This window comes from Diabrotica undecimpunctata, chromosome 1 (assembly GCF_040954645.1).
Source record: "Diabrotica undecimpunctata isolate CICGRU chromosome 1, icDiaUnde3, whole genome shotgun sequence".
NCBI lineage: Eukaryota > Metazoa > Arthropoda > Insecta > Coleoptera > Chrysomelidae > Diabrotica > Diabrotica undecimpunctata.
Window position 1 is genome coordinate 136,919,267 of NC_092803.1, and position 14,537 is coordinate 136,933,803.

General features: G+C 31.3%; 1 long non-coding RNA gene across 1 annotated transcript; it reads left to right on the top strand.

Annotated features, from left to right (window-relative positions):
* The first annotated feature begins 4,159 nt into the window (after positions 1–4,159).
* Positions 4,160–12,718, top strand: LOC140440322 (uncharacterized). The gene is made up of 2 exons (XR_011950813.1): positions 4,160–4,607; positions 12,338–12,718. It is a non-coding gene; the product is annotated as an uncharacterized lncRNA (long non-coding RNA).
* Positions 12,719–14,537: the final 1,819 nt, after the last annotated feature.

Genomic DNA, 14,537 nt, shown 5'->3' on the forward strand with positions numbered 1-14,537 from the left:
CAGTTATTCGAAAGCCTTTGGATATAGCCAGCGTAACTTTCCCGTTGAGATTTAGTCTCTTGTATGACGTTGCTATGTTTATATATCTGTTAGACCTTGGCATTAGTTCCGGTTCGGTATTGGTTAGTATTCGGACCTTTGTAAGTTGGAAAATAATTCTGATGGCTTTTCTAGTAATCCTGATCTAATTAATACCTAAGTTTTACTTACATTGTTTTGTCAGCGTTCTCGTCACATTTTCAGTCAGCAATATCAGTACCATAATAAGGCGTATAGTCCTGGACTAGCTAATCGTTGGATAATTGGAAGCATGAGTGTAGCAGTTTTAATGTTTTCGGGACTGCTACCTGGTATCGGGGAGCAGAGATATCAGTACCAAGTTAGTGCATATAGGAATTGTTGCTTGAACTTTATTATTATTAAACAGCACTATATTTCCTAGTAAAATCGTCATGACTTTACAGTTAGACAAATTTTCGTACGTTGGTTATGGAAACATCTTGTACATACCAGCGGATTCCCTAGATCGACATTCAGCAAAATCTATTTAATAATGATACGGGAGTAAAAATATAAATATCTGGGAGCTTACATTAACAAAGAATTAGATTCAGACTAAGAAATCAGGGTACGAATAGAAATGGCAAGGGCAGCGTTCTTAAAATTCAAACAATAATTGTTCTGTGGGCTGAGGTTTGTTGAATGTTACGTCTGGTCTCAACTATTGTACGGAGTAGAAATATGGACGGTAAAAGCGCAAATAGTTAAGAAGCTTCAAGCTTCTTAACTATTTGCAGGGTAGAGTCGATGGCAAAAAGGGAATAGGTAGAAAGAGGAAGTCATGGCTGTGAAATATTCGTGACTGGACAAACATGACTGTAGACGAATTATTCCACGTTTCAAAAGACAGAGATACTTTTAGAAATGTGGTCGCCAACCTCCGTTAATGGGGACGGCATAGGAAGAAGAAGAATGATACGCTAAACAAAAAAAAACGGAGATGAAGATAGGCGCCAAGAAACTCTGTGTTATAAAACAGTTGAATAAAATACAGATTCTCGATTCAAATATTCAAAAAATTAATGAACAGCTTACTAAAATAGAAATAACGTCTATTTAAAATGCAATCCATTAATGGCTCAAGGTACAAAGCAGTCCTAGCATCTGCTAATGATATTGATCTTATAAGAAACTCTCTCCCGTCCGCAAACGACATCTTCAACAAAGTGAAGAGAGCACGAAAAATGTTTCACTTAAAATCAACAAAATAAAAACCAAATACAAGCGAATCAACAGAAGAAACAATTTAATACATCTAGATAAAATATTAAAGTCAACAACTATAATTTCGAAAGTATGGAACACTTTAAATATCTTAGATCAATAATCACGGTTAATAATAATGTCACTAAAGAAATACAGAGCATAATTCACTTCAGACCTATTTTAATACATGGATGCGAATCATGGACAATGACTAAAACAAATATGGAAGAACTCCGAATATTTGAAAAAAAAAATAATAAGAAAACTTTTTTAACCTCATTATCATATCGCTACAAATCCGTATAGAATAAGAACACACACTAAATAAAGAAAGCTCCTATAACTATATTGTTAAAAATTAAAACGACAAAGCGACAAATTATTTAAAACAATAAGACCGAACATATATGTAATAATTGTAATAGATATGTTGGCTAGAATCAAATTACCATAAAGTCACCGAAATATTTTATCTGAGTAATGACTCACTACTGATTGCTACGTTACGTTATAAGATACATTTATAGTTAAAAGCGAAATTAGGTGTTATGCCTCCTTATTATTTTAGTATCTGTTACAAGTGTATCCATGTATATTATTTGTGTATCTAAGGTATTATAGTAAGATATTGAATTCCCTACATTTAAAAATCGAAATATTGAAATTAGACAGTAAAAAATTATAATTTTAAGATTGATTTATAAATTATTATGATTTAAATTTTACTACTTTATGAAACATATATTGTACATCATAAAACGTAGCAATCGAAACATCGGAACGTACATTTATATAATAAATTTTTCAGTGCCAATGCATTAAAAAAATACTAATAAATAAAAATGGACACTTGCCTTTTCCAAGCTTATAACAGACACTAACTTAAGTTTAAAAATAATTAAACCAAGTAATAAAAATTACCACCATAAAATATTTAACTACATTAACCAAGTATTTGTGAAATTTCGGGATGACTAAATTGATTGATATTTAAATAAATTTTAAGTTCCAAAACGTACCTGCTATAAAATTTAAAAATCTACGACTAATCAAATTATTGGCAACATCGGAGGAATTTAGTTGTGTACGCGAAAAAATATATACGGATCCCAAAAGTGTTTTAACCTATTACGGAATCCATTTAATCCTACGTGTTGGTCGGAGTCTACATAAAGCGCTACCCAGATAATAATATACACGGTGTATATTCTCCTGGAGTTAGTATAATACCGTTTTAGTACGGGGCTCACATTAACCGCTAGATCTATATATATATATATATATATATATATATATATATATATATATATATATATATATATATATATATATATATATATATATATATATATATATATATATATATATATATATACAGTAAAACCTCGATATAACGGACCTCTATTTAACGGACTTCGGATATAACAGACAAAAAATCCGGTCAAATGTAAAAAAATAAAAACATACTGTTAATATTACACATGCGTCTCATATATGTAATCAATATGGCATAAAAAAGCAAACTTTCGGACATAAAAAAAAAAAATACAAAATAAATAAATTTGCATTCCTGTGTGATGTAGGAGAGCATAGCAATCTTGGAAAACGAATGAAATTGGCTCGTGAAACTTCACTGGAAGAAGCAATCTTAAAATGGTATGGGTAACAACGTTCTAGTGGGATCCCGGTCCGAGCAGTCGAATTGAAATTTGCTGCAATTAAATTAGCAAATCATATGGACATACTATTCAGAGCAACATCGCTTATTTAACCCATGGAATAATTTTGGCAGCCAAACGAATATATCGCAGAAAGTTTTTAGACGAAGTAACGGTTGTATTGCACGATGGAGATAATGCAGAAGATACAAGAGCGCAACGTACCTTGCAAAACTTAAGGTCTTACAATTTAAAATCAACAATTTTTAATTTTGCTGCAGCATGGAAGGAGGTGAAAGAGCAAACATTAACAAATGGTTGGAAGAATTTGTTTGATGGCCAAGATGCAGACATAGATTTAGAAGGGTTGAAAGTTACTAATTTCTGTAGGACAATACATAATAATGCCGGAGAACATGTAGCTGAGGAAGATGTTTTACAATCGCTAGAAGTAGATGAAGGTGACCCTGGGTATAACATCATGACTGAAAGTGAAATAGCAGATGAAGTTATGAACCTTAAAAATGAGGACGGAAGTAAAGGTAGCAAACAAGACGACAAAACAAGACTATTAAAAATGAAGTTATCAGAGGTAAGATCGCATCTCGATGATCTAACAACATTTATTGATTATGCATCCAATAGTTAAACTGTTTTTAGGGAGTTGATCATAGAAAAGCAGCAAACATGGAAAGTGCAAACGAAACTTGTTCAAAACGGGATTACCAACAGCAAGCGCGTCGATATCCACAGCAACGTCACTCACGACGAATGTCCGAAGACAATTACTTAAATAGAATTTTGTTTGTACGTTGTATTTTTTATATATATCTAATTACAGTGTACATATATATTTTCAAAAAAAAGTATTTTGATTTATTTTAACCATATTTTTATATAACGGACTTTCGGCTTTAACGGACACCCCAAAGTAGTCCGTTATATCGAGGTTTTACTGTACATATATATATATATATATATATATATATATATATATATATATATACATATATATATATATATATATATATATATACATATATATATATATATATATATATATATATATATATATATATATATATATATAGTCAAGTATATATCAAGTATATATATATCATATATACATGTCAAGTATATATATATCAAGTCAGTATATATATATATATATATATATATATATATATATATATATATATATATATATAGTCATGAGAGAAATGGAACACCAAAAATAATAAAAAAAAACAAACAAGTTTTTTACATACAATTAATTTCTTTTCTAGTCGAAAACGAGATTTATACCCGTTTTCAAATTATTTCTACATTAAACCATTTCTTCGCAAAAACGTGTCAGAATAATGATCAGCTTTCCATAGAAAAAATTATTAAATTTGATAAACTCTTATTCGGTTATCTACATAGTTCCATGTAAACAAAATATCACAATACATATATATTTAATAACGTATAACAGATTCACAATATTCTTAGGTTTTTACTTGCTAACTAACTTACTCATCTACCATGTTCGCGAAGGTGTTTTTAGCTATAACATTAATTATTGTTATCTTAACTGGTACTTGGGGTAGCATTCCTCATCCTATCAGTAGGACTTCTTGTGGACCATGCGAAAAATTGGTGTATGGCCTGTGCAAAAAGATCTACAGCCCAGACTGTCCTGTAAGTTTTTTAAATCGTTTTAATAAAAATATTCATTAGTAAGCAAATAATATAGCGGAATATAGCCTATAATACCTAATTTTAACTTAATTTTATATGTTTATTTAAAATTCTAGACGCTTTTAGGAGTGCCAAGTGATTCCAACTTCAGCCATATTATAAGATTTGTACAATATAATACTGATTTTAAACGTTTTTTGCACGTTTTTAATTTTTTTTTAATTAGCAAGTGTGCCATCATATTTATGTGACACACGTTTCCTATGATGGCACACCATTTATTTTAAAATAAAAGAATTTAATTTTTTGTTTTATTTAGAACAATAACAACAAAAATTAAAAACTGAATGCGTAATATTCTACTAACTTAACTAAAAGGTTATTAAGCAAATAATATTATTTATAAACACAGTTCGCATATAAACTGTTTTACTTTTTTTGAGAGCATGTCATTGTCATCTTTAAGATCATTCCAGAATTCCGCTTCTTCTTCTTCGTCACTGCTATTTTTTCCACTAATACTTTTCTCTGGGTAATTTTTTTTCTTTCCTTAATTGGTTTTTTTTCCTTCTGTCTGAGCTCAATCAGGTCTAGAGTAGAATTGAGCACACCGGTCTTCCCACGTTTTCGCTTTTTTGTTTACTTTCTGTTTTAGAGGAGCCTACTGGAAGCGGAATACTGGTCCTTATTTTTTGTACAAATAAAGGTCCAGGTACATTAGCTTCTGGGATTTTAATTTCAGATTTTAAAGAGATTTCATCATTAGTATTTTCGGAGTGAATAATGGATGCTTCTAAGCGCTCTTCTTCTGTACTTTTCTTTACCTTAGCAGGTCCCTGTTGAGCCAAAATTCTCTCTGTGGTTAATGATGGAGCAAACATCCAGACCTCGAAGGCCTCAAGTTTTGGCAAACGAGTTTATAGTACTGGACAGTGTAACACTCTTAAAAACTCATTCTTAAAAAGAGCAGCCATTTGAAAATTGGTCACGATTCTGCCTGGATTTTGCTTAAGACATAACTGGATTTCTTGGTCATAATATGTTTGTTTGTAGGGTCCAAAGAACCTTACATCTAATGGTTGTATATGATGTGTACAATAAGCCGAAAAGCAAAATAACACAATCCCGACCATTTTGATAAATTCCAAAACCTTTAAACTTTTATGACTTCCATGGCCATCTAACAGCAACAGAACTAGATTATCAAGTTACGGTCTGGTATAATGTGCGAAGTGCTCAAGCCATTTTAAAAATAACTCGTGTCTCTTTCTTGAGAAAATAAAAACTTGTGGTATAATAGTTCCTATTGCATTGATGCCACATACTACAGTGCGATGTCTACCATGCTCAGCACTGCTAAGAGTACCAACTTGCTTTTTTGGCAAAAATTTTCTGTGGTCTCTTTTGTACAGTATTTAACCCTGATTCGTTAACGTTAAACACATTTTCTGGTTGAAAATTATGTTTTTGCATAATTGCATCTGAGGCAGTAAAATATGCTCTGATGGTCTCCTTATTAAATACCTGAGCACGAGCATCTGTCGTATTTTCTGGAATTCATAGAGAAATTATAGGATTTCTTGACAAAAATCCTTTGACTCATTTTTTCCACCGATTTTATTTTCAGCATTGAAATTATGTTTAAGGTTATTTTTGTCAGCTATTTTAAAAACTAGCTTTCCGTAAGACTTTTTCTAAGTCCTGATAAAAGGCATTTCTAAGTAGTTGGTAAACCTTATTTAATGAGAATAATAAAACACAGTAATTTTCTCCTTTTGTTTTTTGTTGGTGGAGATCATTTGATCCATTATTTGTTAAAAAGCGATGGAAAAGAACTTTTAAAGTTTATTAAATAAATAATTTGACAGAAAACCAGTTAAGCTAACGGAAATAGTTACAGCAATGTTTATCAAAAAGCAAACGTAGAAGTGGTTCAATCACTGTTAAAAATAAATAAAGTTGAAGCAGTTTAACCAGATGATATTCCTGGGTAAGTCTGGTCAGCTTTAGGGGAGACAGGAACAAGTGGGCTAACCGGTGTGTTACGTAACTATTACTGGTTATGCACAGTTCAGATTTCCGGCACCAACTTCTTACATAATCTTTATACTTCACTTAATATAGCCGTTCTCGAACCTTTTGCAGTCTTCGTAATACCAAAGTTTCCACCTGATGCACCGTCATGCAATTGACGAAATATGTACTTCTTACATTTTACTTTTAAGTACAATCAACCGAGGTTTAGATTCTGTACCATCATCGTTCCCAAATGTTCTGTACAGGAAATCATCTTTTAGTACCAAGCAATTCCATTGACTACAGTAGGACTTGCCTTTTGGACTACATGCACTAATGTCTTTACTACGCTTAGCAATTCTCTTCTGGTGAAGCAATAGTTTCTTTATAGAATGGAAAATAAAAATATGCTTTATTGTCACTGAAAATTGAACAATTTTATGGAAAAAGCTGACAAAAAGTCAAAAAAATAATAATAACAATTAAAAGTTACTAAAATTACATAAATCGTTAATATCACAAAATAAAACATAATAAAATATACAACCCATAAGGAAAGAAGTTCTGGATTTAAGTTGCAAAGGGAGATGGTTGTATAATTTTTTTGCCGAATATAATATAGATTTCTTTACTAACTCAGTGGAGGGGATCGGTAAATACACATCAAAGCTTGAATTTCTGGTGGAGTAGTCATGATTAGGTCTTGCTGGAAAAACATGTAGGTGTTTACGAATTAAGCAAACAGATTCTAGAATATATAGAGAGGGAAGAGTTAAAATCCCGTGATTTTTTAAGTAGCTTCTGCAATGTGTTATTCTACTGAGGCCAAAAAGATACCGTACTGCTCTTTTTTTGTAACTTGAAAATAATATTAGATTGGGCAGCTGTACTAGAACTCCAAAAAGGAAGGCCATATCGAAGATGAGATTCAAACAAAGAAAAGTATGTTATTTTGGAAGATGCTAAATTGATTTCCTTCGAAACAGATCTTATTGCATAGCAGGCTGAGGCTAGTTTCTTACTTTAACAGATCGATATGAAGGGACAATTTAAGGTTGCTGTCTATAAAAATACCAAGAAATTTTACAGAATGAACGATACTGATTTGGCTGTTATTAAGAAGCAGAGCATCGGACCAGGTTTTTATTTTAAGTAGATCAGAAGTTATAATTGCATGAATAGTTGCAATATTAGAGTTTCTCCAGGTAATACTAGTATCATCAGCAAAAAGAAAAATGTTTCTATCGATTTTTAAGTTAGTGATGTCATTGATAAAGATAAGGAGAAGTAGAGGACCCAGTACTGAAACTTTTGGTACTCCACATACAATGCTTTTGTGACTAGAGTCAGTATCATTTATTCTAACTAGTTGTTTCCTATTCCTCAAGTAAGATTGGAACTAATTCAAAGAAATACCTCGAATTCCGTAGAAATTTAGTTTTTTTATCAAAATGTCGTGATTTACACAATCAAAAGCTTAGGCATATTCACAAAAAACAGTGGCAGTATAAAGATTATTGTTTAGTGCTTGATAGACCTCATATAGTACAAAAAACATAGCATCGCTGGTACATTTATTAGATAATAAGCCGAACTGACTTTGTGATAAAATGTTGTGTTCAACTAGAAAGGACATAGTCGGACTTTTGTAAGTCTTTCAATAATTTTGGATAGGAGCGATAGTAAGGCAATAGGTCTATAGTTGCAGACATTAGATTTTTCACCACCCTTATGAAGAGGTATAATAATGGCTGTCTTTAGGCACTCTGGAAATATACCTTTTTCAAAGGAATCGTTAATTAGTGAGACCAGGACTTCCAACATATTATTTGGGAGATTTAATAAATTTTTTATGGATAGTCTGATACTACTGATTGTTTGAATCAGTTCAGATTTATCAACTGGTCTTATAAAAAATGAATTCGAGACTTTTTTGAATTGGGGAGATAGGAAATAGGATATTGTTGTGGCGAAATAGCTGATGTTATATTTTTACTCACATTAACGATTTTCGGGTTTCGACAATAGGTACTTTGCTAAAATAAGCGATGACATCCTGGATTTGGGGAAGAACAGCTCCTATTAAACTGTTGCTAGCATCGGTATCTAAACAAATTTTCACTGTCTCGGGTAGCTTAAAATTGGTGCACTGATGAGAGTCATTTGTAGTTGTTCGAAAGCTTTTTGACTATTCCATGTCTCCATGTTTATTCTTTGCCTTCTTGTGTCAACTTTATTAAGGGCTTGGAGATATTGGTAAATCCTTTGACAAATCGTCGGTAATGTGTACATAAACCAAGGAAACTTCTAATTTTGTTTTTGTCTTTTGGTACTGACCAATCCTTAATTGCTGCAATTTTTTTACGATCAGCTGTTATTTTAACTTCTGTCAGATTTCTGTCAGATTCTTTACTTGTTCATCGAAAGATCTTCCAAATACATTTACATTATCCAAATAAACCAGACATGTTTTTATGTTAGACTTCTTAAAACTACCTTCATTAATTTTCCAAATGTCTCCTTGCCAATATCCATTTTTTAGATCAAGTCTGGAGAACCAACGAGAATCGAAGGGAGTATAAAATGTGTCGTCTATTCTTGGCAAAGGATAACTATCTTTTTTCTTACAGTATTAAGTTGGCGGTAGTCAATATACAAACATGTTAAACCATCTTTTTTCTTCACTAAAACTATTGGTAATGTCCATGGACTGTTTGATGGTTCAATTACCCCTTGTTTGTTCGTATCTTTGATGATCTCTTTGGCTTTATCTGTTTTTACAAATAGAAGTCGTCTAGGTTGGGGAGATGGCTTGAAATAAAAATTTTATGGCTTCTTCATTATACCGACATTGAAACATCCAGTGGTTAAGGTCGTCATAACTGCCATCCATTCACATATATCAGTTTCGGAAAGTTTTATTTTATATAGGTAGGCGTTTACTGTAGCATGTCCAAAAAGGCATATAACGTACTTATATTAATAGTATAAATTTTCCGAGAGATGGAGTTTCTGTCATTTGTGGGAGTAGATGGAAGAGTTGGATATACACTGCAGTATGTATTTTTACTACTGTTAGTAAAGGATTGCCACTCAATTTCCCAATTAAGTCTAACATGTTTCTTCCTAGCTAAAACTAAATCCCATTTAGGCAACTCGTTGTATTCTATACCCACTAAAGTAGCATCTTGAGCCAAATGGTCTACTTTTTCATTGCTTGGAATATTATAGTGGCCTTTAGCCCACACATAGTTAACAATTCTTTTTAGAGAAGTTAGGATCCTTAGCTTTTCAAGCGCATCTACAATTAGTCTGTTGGTATATATGTGTTTAGAGAAGTGTCTTAATGCGAGGAGGATGGACTGTGAGTCAGAAAAATTATATATCGTTCGAAATATAATGTGCTATTAATTATCCAATCCAACGCCTTGACAATGGCTACCAATTTAGCTGTGAATATTGAGCAATATGATTTTAATTTGTACTGAAAATAATCTTAAATATTGTCTATGTAAATGGCACAGCCAACAACAGCAGGGAATTTAGAGCCATCGGTATAAATTTTACAAGAATGCTTACAGTCTTCCAGCTTGTTCTGTACTACTAAATATTCGTGAACAATTGAAATGGATGAAGGAATTACTACAGCAGGTTTATATTCATATAGTATGTCATAATTGGAATCAAAGAATGGAATCCCTTCTCCATTGAATGAATATTGTAATAAATTGGGAAAAGCGACAGCTAGAGTTGGAGAGTTTTTAAGAATAAATTTTTCTGCCAAAAATAGACGTCTTAAATGTAAAGGTGGCTCGTTACATTCTGCCAAAAGGGCTGGTGTGGGAGTAGATTTGAGAGCTCCTAAGACTAACCTTAAAGCTTTGTATTGTATTCGATCCAATTTTATCAAACGAGATTTTGTCGCTGATCCATAGAAAAAGCTTCCATAGTCCAAAATTGATCTGGTATATGCTCTGTAAAATAATAAGTTTATTTTCGTGTCTGCTCCCCAATCGTATCGATTAACGGCCTTAAAGATATTAAGGCTTTTTTCACATTTGGTAATGCAATTATTAATATGCTCGTTCCAGTTTAATATTAAATCCAAGGTAACACTGTCTGTCTGGTCTGTAAAACTATTATATACAACAGGAATTTCCAGCTGGGAGAATTAACGTACTAACTTTTGGTAACCTGTTTGTTTTTTGTGTCAAACTGTTACATTTGCTTATCTACATATTATCTATCTAATAAGAATTATCTGCCACTTTTCTATCATCTATATCCTTACTCACCCCCCAATGAAGCTTCCCAATTTAGCAATGAGGACTTTGTAAAGCTTTTGTGAACGATCAGCTTTTTACCACTTTGTCTTCTTTTTTTTTACCACCTGAACCGATTTTCGTTACACCAATACAATTTTTTTGGTTCATTCGGATTCGGAATGTATAAAATATTAAAGTAAGCCGTTACATGTTGCTGAATGAACTGATTTCCTTGGTATTGCTTGGGGCCCAATTTTTTGCACAACAAACCTTTGAATAAGTAATCTTCGAACGTGATCTACTATTATACAAACATATTGTCTGCTATTATAACCAAACAAAAACATGAGAAAACTGTCACTCAAACCTTGTCTCAACTTAAATATTTCATTAATGTATCTATGTTCACCGTTTTCGAAAATAGGATCACAATAAGTAAATAGTTCCTTGAATTGTTCTTTTGTTACTGGAGCCAAACATAGAAAATTTCCATTACCTAAATTATCAATATTAAGACCTTTTATTTCTCTAGTATCGCAGATTCTAAGCTCGCCTAAAAACGATACTAATTCTGGACATTTGATTTTATAAGTTCGATTAATGAAACGTAGACCAGGTAACAAAATATCGGAAGCTAGGCTCTTTTCATTTAAATGTCCTACACAGACTCTAACGTCGTTAGGTATGAAAATATTTCTTTTCAGAAAAGTGTTCACCTTACAATACTTTGAAGTTTGCTTAACATTATTAGTAGCATTACAAAATAAACATTTAGCATTAACTGTTTGTGTTAACACATTCAGACTAACGCAAGTCGGATCCACTTCCAGTAACAGTATTTTATTTCTAATGGAGTTATTACAGATAATGCATGACTTTGATGTTTCATTCAGCTTTAATGGTGGAGGATTAAGTGATTCACGTCTTGCAATAGTAATTTCACGTTTAATGTTATTTTCATATCCGTTTATGTGTAATTGTCAGAGATTAAATTGTTTATTGCATGCGAAACATCGCAACCTAGGCTGTCTGTGAGTTATTTTATTTTTTTCGATTCCAATATGATCTCTTGATCGACTTGTTTACAAACCTAAAAAATGTCGTGAGTTATAAATGTATTTTTAAACATTTACAACTTACCACAGATGATAAATTACCACACCTTATGTATTTGAAGAATTTTTAGAGCTCTGTCAAAAACTTATTTTTAAAGTGATGTTACCGAAAACTTTGATTAAGTATAGAATTGTAAAAATATTCGTTAAATTTGTACACACTATATACATAACATTTTAAGATTATAGCAGACGCAGTGATAATATTATGACTATTTATGTACTAGATATGGTTTTGTTAATTTTATTTTTATACAATATTTACAATATCATTTTTGACCATAAAATAAGTATTGTTTTATAAATTCACAACTTACATTTCTTTTTGTTTTAGCGTCCCACATTAACTGATCAATAGGTACGTACAGAATAAGGCTACACAGATCTATAAAGAACCAAGGGATGGAGATAAATTGCTTATAAATTGTAGGTTATAATTGTAGATTGTAGACTGTAAATTGTAGATTGTAATTGTAGATAAATGTATTAAAAATTAATGGAATAAAATTATACATGTTCATGTAAGAAAAACCTACCTACCTACCTACCTAAAGTTATCATTTTTCAAAAATATACTTTTTTAATGTTTCCCCAAATTTTTTAAGTGTATGTAAAATTTTTTTGTTATTATATATAAAAATATTTTGTATACAATATTTTTATATGTAATTATTTATTTTATGTATTATGTAAAATAAATATTTTCAATATTTAATGAACGTTTTCTTGTCCTTTCCAATTTTAATTAATGTTATATTTGTATGTTATATTTATATTTTCTTCTTTACCTAATCTATCTGCTTAATATCGAATTGATTTTTTATATATACAAAATTTTTTTAAACATCTGTACAAAATTGTCAGCGACATTATTTTGCAATATAATTTATTCAAAATTTGCTTGAAAACTAACTTCTAAAGAAGATATGAAAAATTATTGTTTGGCAGTTGCCATATATATTCAAGGAGCCAGTAGGCTTTAAAAAAACAATAGAGAGATTCATCATCTATAATCTGTATCTATTACAGTAAGTTCATTCGATGCTCTTCAAGTATGTGCTGGTGTTACCAGAAATACTTCACTTCGTTTATAAAAATCTGAAATATTTAATAATATGGCGTCTGCAACACCTTCACAGTTTTCAGTACCAGAATTTAACAAATTTAAACATAACAATTTCTTAAAGCCCCTTTGAAATTGAATGATAGCTGGGTTGATACAATTACCGTGCTGTTGTCTCATTTTTCCAAAGCATGTTGATTCGATCTTCTAGACAGAAGATAATGAAATCCAGAAGCTTTTAGTACATCCCACAATTTCATCATGCCATGAATTGTTATTCTCCAACCCTTCCCCAACCCAAAATCAGAAAGTAGTTTTCTTATATTCTTTAAGTGAAATATTTGATTGTTACCAGTTGATCTTCTAGTTCACAAACTTGAAGCTTTAAGCGGTAGTTCTCATTTCTCAGATGTTTGATATTATTTTAAAGACGCTGTTTTCTTGGAAACCCGGTGAGACAGTATTGGTGAAGTTTGCGTTATCTGTGTTGGTGATCAGGAATTGAGATATGTTGGAGTGATGAAGGCTGTAGCTGCGGAAAACTGAACTGAAAACTAACCTGAACAATGGAAGTATAGATATTTAAATCCAAGGCTAACAAATTATTCATTGAAAGTCAGTATTTTTACTTTTTTGCCATAACTTTTATTTAATACTGTATTTTAACTTGTACTTTATTTTACTAATAATGAGTATTCACTGTAATGCTTAAACTTGAAATTTTTTTAAATGTATATTTTAACTTCTATGATCTGAATACATAAATACTAATTGTTTTTTTTTTTTGAAGTTATACATACTTCTATACGCGCGCTCCACGTTGGAAATTTGTACGGGAGTGAATCGGCGAAATCATTATACTCCATTCGCTTAGCTCGGGCATATTTTGACAGATTCATTGTTGGAAACCTACAACACAACAATTCCTACTTCTCAGTATTAATAGCTCAAGTATCCTATTATTGCTGACTTCTTTCTTAAAAAAAAGAATTATTCTAAATAGTGGAAGTGTATACTAAACCCATCAAATTTTGGGTAGTATAATATATTTAAAAAATATATTTTAGTTGTTATAATTTAACATAACTATTTATTATATGGTGCAGGTAAATAAATATTGATTGTCGGTAATTCGCAAAGTTCTATTTTATTTACTATTTAGTTTGTTTACTATTAATATTGGCTATGAGTACGTGTGCTTGGTTGTATAGTAATTTCCAGCTACTTTTAGTCTGTCAAAAAGTAACTAACTTCGCAAAAAAATAATTACTAAATTCACTAGACGGTTCGGACTGGGAAAAGCGAACCGAGTATACATATGTAAGATAATGAGTAAGAGAGAGACAGAAGATATATTTTCTCTCTCTTCATCTCTCGAGAATAAAAATGTTCCTTTTGTATATCGTCCATGTCCTGACAATACCTCCTATCTTGAAATGTCAAATTTTACAGAGGACTTAAAAAACTGTCT